Raw genomic sequence first — 15,231 nt, 5'->3', positions numbered from 1 at the left:
GGACACCACTGAGCAGAACCTTAGGAGGGCAGAGAGCTCAGAATCGGACAAACAGTCGTGCTGCCCTCCTTCCCTGCCTTCAGCTTCCTTACCTGTAAAATGACCGTTGACAATAACAGTTCCCACCCCCACAGGATGGCTGGTAGGATTAAGGGAACTGTTTTGTATAAATGTTGGGAATATGTTACTCTTACTCTCAGAGCTGGTGGTTTCAGACCCAGCCCTCTCTCCTGCCAACCCCACACACACCCTCAGCTGCGGCTGTGGCAGAGGTGGGAGGAGCCTCCAGGGACATTCCTGAGCTTGGTGAAACTAATCTGGGTTCTCTGTGCTGAGAGCCTGGCCGATCTCAGGGCCTTCTGGGAAGGGAGTTTTTAGAGAAGGAAATGGCTGTGGTGAGACAGAATGATGGAGCAACTTCTCAGGGATCTGGGTGGAAAGCCCCTTGCTCCTGGTGTGTTCTTGTGGCGGGATGTGGGGCTGGTGCTGGGGCCTGGCCCACCCCCTCCATCAGCATCAGAAAGTACCTGATTTCACCAAGTCGTAGCTTGTGGAGCCTCAAGCCAGCCGCTCGCCACCTCTGGGCCACAGAACCTCCCTTTCCCCAGAAAGGTTTCCCAGGGTCACCCAGGGGTTAATTCTCACCAGTTAAGTCTCTATTCTGCTACTTCAAGCGACAGCACAGGGAAATAGCCTTTGGGGTTAGCTCCTGATGCGCGCTGTGTGTCATGGGAGGTTGTTTCCCCTCCCGGGCTCTCCCTGTGGAGTGAGAGTGAAGTTGCGTCTGGCCCTGTAGTGGCATGACCTTGACAGCAAGCTACTGTGACCAAGACAAGTATTTTGTGAACTCTGGGGTTGGTCAAAAGACCAAGTCCTGTGGAGAGATGAATAAAAACAGCTAGGACAGTTGGAGGACTTGGTCATTGTTTACTGAAGGACGTGGAGAAGACCCAGCCTCACTCTGTTTCTACTTCCTAATGGGCAAAATGGGGACATTCCCCTTTGGGCTTCTCATTCTCTCTCTGTGCAACAGGAGGCTGGGCTCTAAGCCCGTGATTCTGCTTCCCAGCTGTGACTTGGACAAGCCACGTCAGCTCTCTCTCTGTGTCTTAGTTTCTCCACCTGCCCCGTGGGCATTTTACTCCTCTCCATCTTCAGCGTTTCTGAGCTCAGATGGAGGTGAACGGGGAAGAAGGTGTGGGCCCGGCCCAGCTTCATCTCCCCCAGCTTCCTGAGGAGTTGGGTATGGTGTTCCCCCGTGGCGTGCTGGGAGTGGCCTTCGGAATCATCTCCCTGGGGATCTGCTTAGAGGCCTGCAGTGGCTCTCCACGGAGGAAAAGGGGTCAAGGACCAACCTCAGCTCCCATTTAAACCCTCTACCACTCATATATAATTCTTCCCACTCTCCAAGACACACCAGCAAACCTTCTTCAAACAAGACTCGTGCTTCTCCTCCTCAGACCTTCAGTGATTTCTCAGTCCCAGCTGCATTTGCCATCGTCCCTCCAGATCTGCTCTTCTTCCAACTGTTCTCAAGATTCCAGAAGGATATCGTCCGTGCACCCAGGAGCTGAAGCCTGGAAACTGGGATGCATTATGCCCGCCTCCTTTTTCCTCACTGCCCACCTTTATATTAGCCCCGTGTCATGAGGTTCTGATCTCTGAGAAACCATCCTCTGCGTCCCTCGTCTGTACCTCGAGATTGTGTGGAACACATGGGGACATTATGAAACAGCCGCATACCTTCTCTGTTCTGGGCCCTGTTCTGACACTGGAGGCACAGGGGCGGGGTGCTCTTTATTTCCTAGGGGTGCCGCCAGGCTGGTGAGCAGAGGCTCCTGTAACCACATGCCTGGACTTGCCTATTCAGTCCCTTTACGTTGTAAGCCTTTACACAGTATAACATAGTGAGACCTGTAAACATAGGCTGGAGAGAACCGGATTGGCTGAGTCACCACAGGGGAGCCCTTTCTCGGTACGGACCTCTGTATTGCCTTCTGCATAATGATATGAAATTAATTTGAAGAAGGGAAAGTTCGGGGCTTTTCCAGTTCCAACAATCTTGAAAGCAATGTTTCTCCAGGCCAGGAAGCAGGGGGAGAAGGGAGACAGAAGCACAGCTGTTCAGATGCCGAAGGAGGAAGAGGTCCTGCTTCTGCCAGGCAGGCTCCAACTCCCTTGCCCTCCCCTCCCCTCCCAAGAGGGGGGTACATCCTTTTGTAAAGCCTTGTGTAAAACAGAGAGGCTGCTGGTTTGCTCCATCCCTAAGCCCCGCTGGGCCTCCTGACTGGCCCACAGCCTGACCTGTCTGGGCACTGGTTGCTTCTCTACAGTTGGCAAGGAAGCTGGCGTCCAGTCTGGGAAAGGAAAGCTCTGGCCCTCTGCCCAGTGGCTGCTGCAGCAGAGGGTTCTCGTGTTAGATAGACCTGGGTTCGAATCCCACGCCTGCCACTTTTCAGCTGTGAGGCTGTGGCAGTGAATTATATATACCAATTTGATGGGTCCACAGCTTTCCTGCGTAGTTTTGGACTTGGACTGGAGACTAAACCGTCGGCTTTGCCTGGTTTCCAGCCTGCTGACTCACCCTGCAGATCTTTCGGCTTGCTGGCCTTCACAATCGTGTAAGTCAATTTGTAATAATAAATCTCTTGTAGGTAGAATATTAAACATCAGTGTGTAAAATATAAGTCTATATGTAAATATATGTATAGAGATATAATTTATATGTACATTTATATAAATGTGTGGGTGTGTATATATATAAACCATTTCCACTCTATTAGTTCTGTTTTCCTGACTAAAACAGAAGCTTTGGGCAATTTGCATGCTTACTCTGAGCCTCTATTTTGAAATTTGTAAAAAATAGAAATGATAATTTATTGCATAAGACCCACTTCCCTGCTTTAGAATTCTCATTATTTACTGAAAAGAAATCGAAACCTTCTTTGCAAGCAGTTCGGTGCTCTCCTCTGCCCTGGCCCGGCCTGCCAAGCCTCATTTTCCCCATTGTCTAGTGGAGGCTCTAACTGGACCACTCCCTTTCCAAGCCCACACCTTCACACCAGCTGCTCCCTCCTTTGAACTGCATGCCTTCTCTTTCATCTGCTTGGTAAACTGTCACACAGCCCAGGGCCCATCTCCAAGGGGTCTTCTCAGGGCCTCCCCTGACTCCCTTAGGGGAGAGGTCTGTGCCCTCACAGTGCCTGGCACACCCCTTGGCTGTCCCATTATTCGTACCATGTTGAGGTTGGGACCTGTGCATCTGTCTTCCCAAATTGCACGCCCCTAGAAGGCCTGACTCCAATCACTTGTCTCTGACCGTAAGAGTGGTAGTTTACCCTGGCCAGGTGATTCAGTTGGTTGGAGCATTGTCTTGTATACCAAAAGGTTGCGGGTTCAGTTCCCAGTCAGGGCACACACTGAGGTTGTGGGTTTGATCACTGGTCGGGGGCATATGGGAGGCAGCCTGTATCTCTTTCACATTGATGCTTCTGTCTCTCCTTCCCTCTCTCTGTAGAATTAATCAAGGCATCCTCGTGTGAGGACTAAAAAAACAGAGTGGTGGTTTCCCCGTCTTTGTGTTGGTTCAGCATCTTTCAGTTTATGAAGAGCTTTCAGACTCATGATTTCACTTAAGTGCACAGGGAAGGAACAGAGCCAGGATTCAAGTCCCCAGTTCACTGCCCCCAGCGTCCCCCAACACAGGACTTTTTCAGGAAGGAGAGCTCAGGTGGAAAATAGTGCTTGTTTTTTTGGCTTCAGTGGCCCACAACTCAGCAAGGGCTAAAAAGGCAAGGCCAGCTGGGTTTGGAGAGGGTGGAGCCCAGGCTGGCAGAGGGTGCAAGGGCAGATGGAGGCTGCAGGAGAGGGCCAGGTCTGATTCCAGATGTTCTGTGGGGTTTTAGGCAGCTCTCCTCCCTTCTCCATCTGTAATCTGTTTAGCTCCATAAAATGCAGCTCTGAGGGCCAGTGTGGAACACAGGAGGGGTGAGTGTCCTGGGAATGAAATGGACTTAAGAAACTCTGTAGATACAGCAAATATAGGAACCTAAATATATGCAAACACTTCAACTCTTCCCACCTTTCTGACAAGTGGTCTGTTGTTAGAACTCCCTCCCCAGATCTATAGTACCCAAAGACTCCTCATCAGAATCCAAAGATGCTCTCCAAAGGACCTAGAGAACCTTCCACTGGGACCCAGAAGCCCCTGAATGGGGTTGAGAGCCCCTGAGGGTCAAAAGGTACCCACCCCACTTCAGGGCATTTGAGCCCAATGCTCAGGGCTTGGAGCTTCCTACAGGTTACAGGTCTTCCTGATGGTGGCGCCCACATGCCCAGAGAGGCTGGCCCAGCCCTTGTATGGGGCTTACGCTCCATTTCATTCAAAAGCAGTCCTGCTTGCAGCCTCAAGGACTCGGAACTACCAGCAGAGCTGGGAAAACTGCCTGGGGCTCCTGGGCACCCTCAGGTTCAGCATGGGGTTCAACATCCCCAATTGAACATATCTCTTGGACCATTCTCATGTTCCTTCAGGAAGTTGTTTCCCAGGAAAGTCCCTCGGGTTTCTGATATCCTGGGGATGGTCCGGCCCACAGCAAAGCTGGGAAAGACACTGGCAGTTTTCCTCCATGATCTCACCAGATAGCTGAGTCCAAAGATGGGTTCTGGTTTGTATCTGACTAGCTGTGTGGCCATGGGTGACTCATTTGGACTTCCCGGGTTTCTGTTTGCTTCTGAATGGAGCAAGGGCTCCATCTCACAGGGGATCCAGCAAGATCAAAGGTGCTGAAATTCTTTGCTGGTGACGTTTGAATGATGGGTGAAAAACACTGAAGGGAGGGGAGGCCTGAAGCAGCGGGCCTAGAGTCAGATCCCCCTTATGGCTAGATGGGCAGTGATTGGCATGCTCAAGTGTTCAGCCTCTGTCCTCTCAGCCAGATTGTGGGCTCCTTGTAGGAATCCTGCCTGGTCTGTTCTCCAGAGGCCTCAGTAACTGTTTCTGCATCACCTGGCAAGTTCTTTGGAATCTCAGCTGCCTCCCTGGTTACTGGTTCTCCTGAAGACAGAGGATGAGGCTTAAAACTGTGAGGCATCTGCAATGAATGGGCTGTTTTTTTGTGAAGGGCTTTACCTGAGATTGGAGGTGAGGCAGGCCCACTCGGGCCTTGGGAGGTTCTGGGCCCTCCCAGGTGCCTGTGCGGCCTGTTGCATGGAACCTGCTCTTTCCAGCCTAGGAGTCTTCAGCTGTGGCTGGGCAACTTGGTGCTCAACTCAGACCCTTGCTGTCTCCCGTCTGCCTCTGCAGCCCTACTCACTGCACTCACACACACCCCGTCCTCCCTGCTAGCTGCCGAGTGGAATTCACCTTTTTTTCAACAGGCCTGGTCTTTTCTGCCTCTAGGCCTTCACACAGGTTGTTCCCTCAGTGGTAATGCACACCTCATTCTCTACCTGGAAGGTGCAAGACACAGTTCAGCTCCATGTTCTTCCTACCCAGAAGCCTCCAGGCCCCAGCAGGCCGACAGTTGCTCCCTCCTTGGATCCCACAACGCCCTCTTGGGTATCCTTCTCTTTATGCAGAGCAGTACCTACCACTAGGCTGTGATTAATCTTCCTGTCTGTCCCCCAACCCCACAACTGACTGGGAACTACTTGAAGGCAGGGGTCAGCTCAGCCCCGACTCTGGGGCCCCAGTGTACAGCACAGGGCCTAGCACCAAGGAGAGATGCTAGACAGCCTGGGGCCTGGTTTTCCTGGCAAGAGAGACTGCACTGTGGTTTGCATGGTGCCCCACCTATCCCAAGCACTACGAGAAAGAGCCATCAGAGACCAGGACACTCACCTTCCAGGTAAGTGAGGCCCATAGAGGGGTAGGGATTTGCCCAAGATCCCATAGCATACCAGTGACCAAACTGGACCCAAACCCCAGTCCTGGTGCTTGGTCCTCAGATCTGGGATGTAGTAGCCTTGCACAGTGTCCCGCATTAAGCCAGGGTACCTGGAGGCCCCAGGTACCAGTCAGAGTAGAGTGAGCAGCTCCCCAGGCTGTGCAGCTGCTCACTCTACTCTGGCTCAGTCCTTTTGGCTGGGCACTCAGCCAACTGTAGCACGAGGCTCTGGCTGCCACTGCTAGAGGTCACTGTCAGCAGTTTGTGGAGGTGGCCAGACCACTTCCCTGTTGGTGGCTCACACACAGCAAGGCCTGGAGCAGCATCTCTACTAGGCTATGGGCTGTGGAACTGGCCTTCCAGCTGGACAGAGTCCTTGTCAACCTGATCAGAACCCTATTAAACCTGAGTAACAATATGAAGCACACGGAGCAAGGCCCGGCGTGGAATATGCACTCAACAAACAGTCATTAGCATAGCATCATTATTATTACCACGATGATGAGGAGGATAACACATGTTAGCACAGCAAATGAAAGCATAGGCCCTGAGATGGGCCAGTCAGGGTGCAAATCCAGGCTCCACCATTTACTAAGTAAAGCAAGATACTTAATGTCTTCCTGCCTCAGTTTCTGAGGATTTAAGATAGGGTCCTGGGAGAATTAAATCAGTTAGTATGTACAAGGAGATTAGAATGGGGCCCAGACAGAGTCATCACTGAGTAAGTGTTGTTATTACTATTTTTAAAATTTATTTATTTATTTATTTTTAGAGAGAGGGCATGGGAGAGAAAAAGAGAGGGAGAGAAACATCAATGTGTGGTTACCTCATGCACATCCCTCTCAGGGAACCTGGCCGGCAACCCAGGCATGTGCCCCGACTGGGAATCGAACCCTCGACCCTTTGCTTCGCAGTCCAGCGCTCAATCCACTGAGCCAAGCCAGCCAAACTGTTGTTATTACTATTAAGTAGCCCAAATCTAAGGACTCACAGAGCAGCCTCTGCCCTGGCCTCTCTCTATCCCAGCTCTCCTGTGAAAACATTGAAACACAAACTGACCACATCATTTCTTCCCTGTTTGCAAAGCTTCCATCACTGGCTCTAAGATGTGTGTCTACCACCTTGGCATGAAAGTAAAACCTGCCCCTTCTTGGCCCTGCCTGCTGCCCAGCCTCTCCCAGCCCCTACCATTCCTCTCATGCTCAGGCCGTGACGAGTACTTGCTGTCCCTGGACCATGTTGTACTTTTTCATGCTTCTGTGCCTTGTACAAGCTAGAGTCTTTCCTCCTCTCACCATCTGGCAGTGTCCTGCTCAACTTTCAAGGCCCAGTTCGGGTGGTGACTCGAGCAAGCTTTCCCCAGGGCACCCGAAGTAGCGGCTCTCTCCTGCGATCCCACCACGTCACCCAGCACTGCAATTACCTGTCAGCATGGGAGTCTTTCCAGACTGCCCCCCACACTTCTCGTACCCTCGGTGTCTGGTTCAGTGCCAGAGGCAGGAGCCTGATGTTTGCTGAAGCAGTGAAGGCCTTCCAACGGTCCATCCAGACAGGCAGCTCTGGGCTGGCGTGACATGCAGCTCTGGGCTGTCCCTCAGCTAGGCCCTGGGGAGCAGAGGAGACTGGGACCTACTCTTCCTCCTTGAAGAAGTCCCAGTCATTTGGGGAAGTAGTGCAAGTCCATGTAGTTACAAATAAATTGGTGCCCAGGTGGCTTGAGTGGCATATGGGCCCAATCACGTTTCCAGGAGATGAACTGGAGGTTGCCAGGCGGGCACAAAGAGGAGACAGCGAGGAGAAGTAGGGTGGTTGCTGTGCCACAGCATGAAATGCAAGGAGGAGACGAAGCTGGACAGGGTGATGTGTGGTGGGCTGAGAGCTGGACTTAACCCTGCAGCACCTGTTTTTAAAGTTTGTAGTCTCAGGCCTGACTCTCATGCCCGTCACTGAATGGGCCACTGTGGCTGGGCACACGGAATATGCCAATTTGCCAGGCCTAGGTCAATTGACCAGCCCTTTAATTGGTGTCCAAAGGGAAGTCAGGGTTCTGGTATCCAAAGGAGGAGGGACAGCTGCTGAGCAGGTTAAATACAAATCAGAGCCAGCATCCAAAGCAGGCATTTTACTCTCTGATTCTTTCTACCAGACTATTAACTTGAGGAGGGTAGGACCATATCAATACTATTCATTGATAAATCCCTAACACCTGGTATAGTGCTTGGTATGTAGCAGGGGCCTAATCGATATTCGAGTGAATAAATATATGTCTTGGTAAACAAAATAGTTTAACTATATAGTTTGAATCAGGGTGCTTTTGGTTGCAAATAACGGAAAACCTGCTTAAATAAAGAAAATTTTTTGGTTCATACAACTGAAACATCTGGTGGAGCCTGGCAGCTGGGCACATTGGACTCCCTTTCTCCGCTGGTCTCCTAGCTCTGTGTCCTCAGTATCATCCTCAGGCTGGCTTTCCTCAGGGTAGCAAAATGGTTGCAGCAGCTCCAGACCTCACATCTACATGCTATACTATTTGGAGCCAGAGGGAAAATAGAGAGAGTCTGTATTTCAGAATCTCCAAGTCCTGAGATTCACTGTGGATTGAGTGAGGTCATCTGCCCATCTGTGAACCGAGTATTAGTTGCAGGGGTAGTTTACTGGCTCTGCTTACATCGTGTGCCTCACCCTCTAAATGGGGGACAGGAGGGATTAGAAGCAGCTTCCCTGAAAGCATGAGGATTCCCAGTGGGAAATGAGGCTTGGGAGTCCTTAAAGAAAAAGTGGTCTAGATCCTGGGGAGGTGACCCATAGGAATCTTATTCCATTGCATCCCCTGAACTGCGTGGCATAGACAAGGGCTGCAGGAGTTAAGAGGAGAAGGCCATGAGTAAGAGTTGCGGCAGCAGCCAGGGAAGGGAGGCTTCATGGGGGAGGACAAGAGTCTGAACTAAAGCTTGAGGAGATAACGGATTTAGGCCATGGGGAGTTCGGTGGGTGGGGATAGTGAAAGGTCATCCCATGATGCACTGAGCATGGTTCATGTGCAAGCTTCATGCCAAACCTTCTGTATGTGTGATCTCAGTGACTCCTTCCAGCGACCTGTGAGGTTAACGTCATGATCTCCATCTTGCAGATGGGAAACTGAGACCTGGCCCAGAAGTGTTGGAGACTTGGACCCCACTGGCCTGGCTCTGGAGCTCTGGTGCCAGTGAGTGAAGCAGGGTTGCCTGGGAAGCTTGTGCACTGGTGGAGTGGCCTGACCTCAAAGGTCATCACCAGGTAGTCGAGTGTGGAGCTAGGTTCCAGAGCCTCAGCACCCACATGTGTTCATGCTGTCTCCTCTACCTGAACTCCTTTTCTACCCACCAAATCCAGACCCTGCCTCTTCCTGGCCCAGTGCAAGGCCCGAGCCCCACAGCACATGATAACACCCAGCAGTACTGAAGGGCGGATGGGACTGTCTTCCCACTAGACTTCTGGGAGCTCCTTACATACTGCACTTCTTCTTGGTACCTTTGAGGCCTGACACAGTGAACTTCCCTTTACAGTTGCCATGGTGACCTCCTCTGAGGGCTGGAGGAACAGCATGAACACAGAATGTTAGAGCCCTTAGAGATTTACCTGGTCTAATCTCACTTTCCAGGTGGAGAAACTGAGGCCCACAAAGGCTGACACTTGTTCAAGGAAGTAGCAGAGCCTAGAGTCCAGGCATCTGGACTCCCAAAATAATGTGGCTACAACATTGTTAGTGCTACAGTCAGGATGAGTTCAAATCCCAGCTTCCCGATGCTCTGGCTGTGTGACCTGGGCAAGTGACTTAACCTCTCTGAGCTTCGTTCCCTCAGTTGGGTAGAGGGGTGGTAAGGGAGCCCACCTCCCAGGACTGTTTCGAGAAATACCTGTATTAGTCCTCTGCTAGAGCTCCCAGAATAGAACCTGGCACTTGATGGTTCTTCAGGAATCCTATCAGTTATGACCTGTGAGACACAGTGATGCTGGCCCTGCCCAGTAGGGCCATTGGGGTCCCCTCTACTTCCACACCCCTGTCCACATGCCTTCCCTTCAGAGTAGCTGAGACAAAAAGGAAGTCACTGTGATCTTGGGGTGGGGGTAAGCAAGAATACTTTCCTCTGGGGTCCTGGCTTGGGCTAATAGGACTCCTTTGTAGGTTAGGGTACACCCACTCTCACCCCGGTGCCCCACTGGCCTGAAGCCACCAAGGCCAGACTCTGAGTCGCCCGTTTCTGGCTCCTGCTGGCACAAGTGTGGGGAAACTGCGGACCTGGGAGGTCTCGGGCTTGTGCTGGGCCAGGGCCACAGCCTTGAGGGCAGCAGTGCAGTCCCTCACAGCCCTGGGGCTGCGCCAGGACAGCAGCAGGGATGACAGTGCTCAGCAGACACCCTGAATACAAAGTCCTTTGTCCTTGGGGTGAAGATGCTCCAGGGCCAGAGGGCACAGTTCCAGGACCAGGCCCCGCAGTGCCATCCAGAAGCCTTACCATGTTGTCCCCTTTCCAGAGTCACGGTCCAGCTCCCCCCTCCCCCACACCCCCCTCCCCCGCTCTGATGAGCCCCTGACCCCCAGGTGTGAAGGCACCCAGGCCGGTGTTCAGACCCCAGCCTGGCCAGGAGGAGGTGGCCAAGCCACTCCACTCCTGTGAGCTGCTTTCTCACCTGCGCAGTGGGGACAACGCTGCCTTCTTCAGAATTAGCCAGAATCCTGTACCACACGTCAGCTCTTCACCCAGTAGGTGCTCTTCTCGGCTGGGCCATCATCGCCAGGGCAGCAGGGGTCAGGACTGAGGCATGATTCCTTTGGAAGTTTGCCAAGCTCTGACCTTAGCCCTCTACGACAGAAGGCAGGCCTTCCGTCTCTACCGGGACTCCCCAAACCTGGACTCAGTCCTGGTTCCGCCCCTTACTAGGCAGTCTATTATGTGTCGCTCACATCCTATCAGCCTGTTTCTCCGCTGCAAACTAGGTACACTAAGCCTACTGCATTTTACTGCTTCGACACATTTATTCTTGTGTGTGTGTCCCCGGCCCTAGGGACCCAGGAACAAAGATGAATGAGACAGCGCCTGCCTTCAAGGACCTCCACTGTAGCAGGGGAGGCACAGAAAATCAGAGACACGTGGAGAGCAGTAGGAACAGAGCAGGGAGCGATCACCTTAGCTCAGGCGGGCAGGGGAAGGCTTCAGAGGGGAGAACATCCAAGCAACCAAGGCAAGTCACTGGGGATAGTTTTTGTGTCAAATAAATGTTTTAAAAACTGGGCTGCCTTTACCTGCTGGGCTACTACCGGAATCCTCCTCGTTCCTGTGGGAAACAAAGAAATGCCTAGAACCCCCCCCCCCCCTGCCAAGAGTTCCTAGAAGTAGGGGTGGTAGTGGTGGGGAGTTGAGGGAGGGTTTTTTGAACCGAAGGAATGCTGCTGGTCTCCCAGAGTTGGTGGCAGTGAACTTCTCTGACTTCACTCATTCACTCGGTCAGATGTCAGTGCCTCCTCCTGACCCTGTGCTTCAAGATGGGGAAGGAGACATGGGGCAGACATGGCCCCTCCTTCTGGCTGAAGACGACAAATGAATAAATAGTCGCCACGTGGTGCAGCCATTCTGGGGGCAATCGCGGAGGGCACGAGCTCAGTCTGACAACATTAGCTTTTTTTTTTTTGTCTGTTTAATTACGTGACACATCAAACAGAAAAACTAGAAGAAAGACCCAAGACAAATTTAAAATAAAATCTCCCTTAGTTTCACCACTCAGCTATGATCCCAGTTCATAGTTTCATCTACAACCTTCCAGATGCTTTTCTATGCCCACAACCTTATAAACCTTACAAATACTAACCTCAGTGTGGGGTGGGTCTTGGAACAGAAAGAAGAATATTAATGGAAGAACTGGTAAAAAAATAGAGTCTAGCAATATACCCAAGTTAATCTCTCAGTGTTGACCAGTGTACCATAGTTATGTAAGATATTAACCTTAGGAGAAGCTAGATGTATACAGAATCTCTCCGTACCATCCCTGGTGGTAAACTTAAAATGACCCCAAAATAAAAAGTTTGCTTTTAAAAAGGGACCCATTCTCCATTGTTTTATAACCTGTTTATTCACGCAGTAGTTAAACATGAGATGCTTCTGTCTTGAAATGATTGATAGTATTTCAGGCTCGCATACTATTCCATCCTGTGAATAAATCATAGCTGACCTCCCCCACTGTTGGAAGTTCAGGTTGTTTCCAATTCTTATCCTGTAATAAAAAATGCTGCACGTACTTAGTCATTTCCTTAGGACAGATGAACAAAGTGGAACCGCTGAGCCAGCGATGCCAGCTGGGGAACACAGACCGCGTGCCCCTGGCCGTCACTCTGTCACCCACAGATGGGTGCTGTGACCCTCAGTTTACAGATGAGTTCACTGAGGCCTAAAGTGTGTCCTCTACTAATCACAGTCACCTGTCACCCCAGAATGCATGCCTACATCGCTAGGCGTGGGACTGAACACAGCTGACAAAAACACCGAGGGCTTCCTTTCCTGTCTCACAGAAGAGGGTCACCTAGTTCATGGTCGAAGCACTGACGCGGTGTGCTGGGGAGGCGGGAGGGATGGCACAGGGGCCGTCAGCTGTGTTCACATCCTTGCAGCCTGCTCTTTTGTTCTCCCTGGGCTTGGCTTGAGAAACACTATTTCCAACCAGATGTGGATTAAAGCAGCCCTGAGTGCCCGAGGCCTCTGCACCTTCCCTCGTGGCTGTGCCCGAGGCCTGGAACGCCCCACCCTGCCCATGGAGGCCCCCAGGCCCCACCTCCTCCACCCTCTTCTCCACAGTCTGAGCTCCTGCACCACATAATGAGCCCTTTCTTTACACTGTTCGTTTTCCAAAATAGACTCAAGGCCGTTTACAACCCACATGAAAACACAAAACACTAAACAGAAAACAGATGAGCCCGGGCCAGCTGAGGTGAGTTTATTAAGAAACTCTGGCAGAGGGAAGCACAGCGACTGAACACAGGGGAGTTTCCTCACAGCCAGGGCGAAAAGGAAAACAGTAGAAAACGGAGCCTTTCTTACCTAGGCTAAGAATGCAGACCAGCTAAATAAGAAGCAAAATTATCTCCTAGCGGGAAACTCAGCGAGATTTGTCCCTAAAGTCTTTATCTAAGGGACACCATACAATGGAATGATTTGCTCTAGAGCAATTCTACCCAAAAGAGCAGATCTGTGTGACTTGAGGGTGACTTGGGCAGGACCTGGGCCCATCTGGTCCAGCCCTTACTCTCTGATGCCATATCTTTCTCCGCCTGCTTGTTCTCCGCTGGGGGCGCCTCACCTGGACTGGGTACCGGAAAGAGGCTGTCTGTGAGAGATGCTCGCCGTCCATCACCCAGGGCAACTCTGAACACACAGCAGCTGCACTTCTCTGTGAGCAGGACAGCGTCCCCTCTGGGGTCTGAGTGATGCCACACCATGAGGTGTGTGGTGACTCAGAGCCAGCGCACACACCTCCTGTTGTCACCCTTTCTGGGACCAGGCTGGGGGTGGGGGGGTGGGGGACCGACTCCCCTCTTCTCTCCCACAGGCATTTGCCCCTCTGCCCCTCCTGGGATGAGGCTGGTTCCAAGAGCTTTGCAAACCCAGTGCACTGGGGCTTTGGCACCCACAGCAAGAACGAACGCCAGAACATAAAAAGGCCTTGCCTGAGGCTAGCATACCCCATGCGGGGCCTTGGTTGGTGACAGAGCAAATCTACTGTCATTTCTTCTCTCGCTCAGACCCACAGCTCAGAGACTTCTCTGTGTCACAAGTGCTTGAGAATGTTTCTCCCCTCAGCAAAGTGTCGACGCAGTTGGCACAGAGGTAGGAGGCTGGAGTGTGGAGCCACACAGACTGGGCCACCCTGTGGTCCTGCCATTCCCCATGTATGGACCCCCAAACACACACACCACAAGGAGCGGGTGGTAGTTCTTACTCCCACAGGGTTGCTGAGAATAAATGAGACAATATATGCAGAACCTACTGCACAGTAGGCATTAAATGTTAAACTATTATATTTTTTTAAATTTTTAAAGATTTTATTTATTTTACTTTTAGAGAGAGGGGAAGGGAAGGAGAAAGAGAGGGAGAGAAACATCAATGTGTGGTTGCCTCTCACATGGCCCCCACTGGGAACCCTGCCTGCAACCTAGGCATGTGCCCTGACCGGGAATCGAACCAGCGACACTTTGGTTCCCAGGCTGCGCTCAATCCACTGAGCTACACCAGCCAGGGCTAAATATGCTAAACTACTACTAATTTTGAATACAAAAATACAGAACTCTACACACAGTTTCAGAGGTCCATGGACTTCTAGGGGAACTTCAGGTTAAGAATCCTTGGCCCAGTTCTTCAGTCAGTGAGACAAGACATCTTGCCAATGTCTACCTTTTCCCTATGAGCTCCAGCAGCATATACCGAGCACCAGCTGTGTATGAGGCACCCTGGCCCTCACGAGATCCGTCACCAGTGTGGTCAGACACTTGAGGGGCAGAGGCCATTTTCATGACACTGGTGAGGTTGAGATGACATGCCGAGGTTTCTGGGTGGGGGAGTTGCTGCTGGAATCTGTCTTCTGAAGACTGGTGAGGCCCCCCAAGGACCAAGGCTGCTCTTCATCCAGCTCTGCTCTGTCTGGGACGGTCTGTGCACACGAGGACCTAAGATGCACACCCTGGGTCCTCAGACCGCCGGTGACGTCCTCAAGATCAGTTCCGGTGGTGTGTGAGTGCTCACAAGCAAGAACTCTCATTCGGAGGGCCCCTTCTGCAGTAGAGCCGTGCAGGCACTAAATTACTTCAGCAACAAGGGGGCAGTTTCAGTCCTGACTCTGCCCTTTGTGTGACCGCAGGAATCACTTCGCTGCTCTGAGTCTTGGTTTCCTCACCTGTAAAAAAGGAGTCGACAGTTCCAACTGCCTAGCGTGCTTTGTGAGGGTGAAGTGAGGTCATGGGTGTGAAGCCATCGCAGCCCCTGGCACATCGGTCCTGCAGGATTGGTAGCAGTTCTTAAACTCACCCAATCTGTTTCCAGATGCAGAAACCACACACAGAGAAGTGAGTAACAGCCCAGTGGGTCTTCAGTTTATACTTCCATCATACCATGAGGGCTCCCAGGCTGCTTTGGCAAATATTTCCCTCTGTTTCTTGCATGATGATCAAGGAAGGGAAGAAATTTTTCATGGGGCATTTAAATAGGTCAGGAAGCCCAGGCCAGGTGGCTTAGTTGGTTAGAGTGTTGTCCCGATGTGCCGACGTTGTGCGTTTGATCCCTGGTTGGGGCACGTGCAGAAATCAACCAGTGATTGCATG

General features: G+C 51.7%; 1 long non-coding RNA gene across 1 annotated transcript; it reads left to right on the top strand.

Moving 5' to 3' along the window:
• Positions 1–882: 882 nt before the first annotated feature.
• LOC118997707 (uncharacterized) lies at positions 883–11,894 on the top strand. Its single transcript, XR_005068711.1, has 3 exons — positions 883–2,621; positions 9,019–9,093; positions 10,935–11,894. It is a non-coding gene; the product is annotated as an uncharacterized LOC118997707 (long non-coding RNA).
• Positions 11,895–15,231: the final 3,337 nt, after the last annotated feature.

This window comes from Sturnira hondurensis, unplaced genomic scaffold (assembly GCF_014824575.4).
Source record: "Sturnira hondurensis isolate 20B ecotype Veracruz unplaced genomic scaffold, ASM1482457v3 Scaffold0013381, whole genome shotgun sequence".
Taxonomy (NCBI): domain Eukaryota; kingdom Metazoa; phylum Chordata; class Mammalia; order Chiroptera; family Phyllostomidae; genus Sturnira; species Sturnira hondurensis.
The sequence above is the reverse complement of the archived record's forward strand: the minus strand, read 5'-3'. Positions and strand labels throughout refer to the sequence as shown.